This window comes from Ostrea edulis, chromosome 5 (assembly GCF_947568905.1).
Source record: "Ostrea edulis chromosome 5, xbOstEdul1.1, whole genome shotgun sequence".
NCBI classification, from domain to species: Eukaryota; Metazoa; Mollusca; class Bivalvia; order Ostreida; family Ostreidae; genus Ostrea; species Ostrea edulis.
This window is the reverse complement of record NC_079168.1, coordinates 85,809,021-85,809,612: the sequence shown is the minus strand read 5'-3', so window position 1 is coordinate 85,809,612 and position 592 is coordinate 85,809,021. Positions and strand designations below refer to the sequence as shown.

Here is a 592-nt window from a genome sequence, read left to right as displayed (position 1 = left end):
TCCCGATCCAGCCACAAATTTTCTCCGTGTATGTCTATTTGAGACTGAGTTGGAAAATTACGGTATCTTCATAGTGACAAACTAATGAAAATATTGATCAAATTCGACTGGTCAAGGACTGTTAATATAAATAAATTTGAAACATTGGTCATTGTAATGATTGGTTTCATGTTATACTAAGCTTGTGTTTCAAGACAAGGCTGTCTTTGTTGGTGATGATACTGATGTATATATTTAGAAACAAGTAATGCTTTGATTTTGATTACAGGTGTGGTCTTTAAAAAAATTAATGCATGGCAAGGTTGATAGTGAGACTAATAAATTCTTTGAGCAGAATTCAGCTAGACACAAAAAAAAAAAGACAATCACCACAGCCTTCCAAGAAGATGGACTGCCTCACAATAGTTTCCTTGAGGACTGTCTTGAAATATCCAGAGTTTAAGGTATGCATTTTGTACACCATGAAAATCAGCTTATAGTTTAGCTGTTATCTAATTAGAGGGAATTTTCAATAGGGACTGGGTCTTTTCATTTGCTGGACCCTTATGTAACAATAACACTGTTCTTCCACCCCTGTTAGATCCACTATAAC

At 34.8% G+C, this 592-nt stretch overlaps 1 long non-coding RNA gene across 1 annotated transcript in view; it reads left to right on the top strand.

Annotated features, from left to right (window-relative positions):
- Positions 1-592, top strand: part of LOC130055109 (uncharacterized) — a 7,308-nt gene continuing 6,716 nt past the window's right edge. Inside the window, exon 1 of the long non-coding RNA XR_008803348.1 lies at positions 1-443. This is a non-coding gene — a long non-coding RNA (uncharacterized LOC130055109). The remainder of the gene's footprint in view (positions 444-592) is intronic.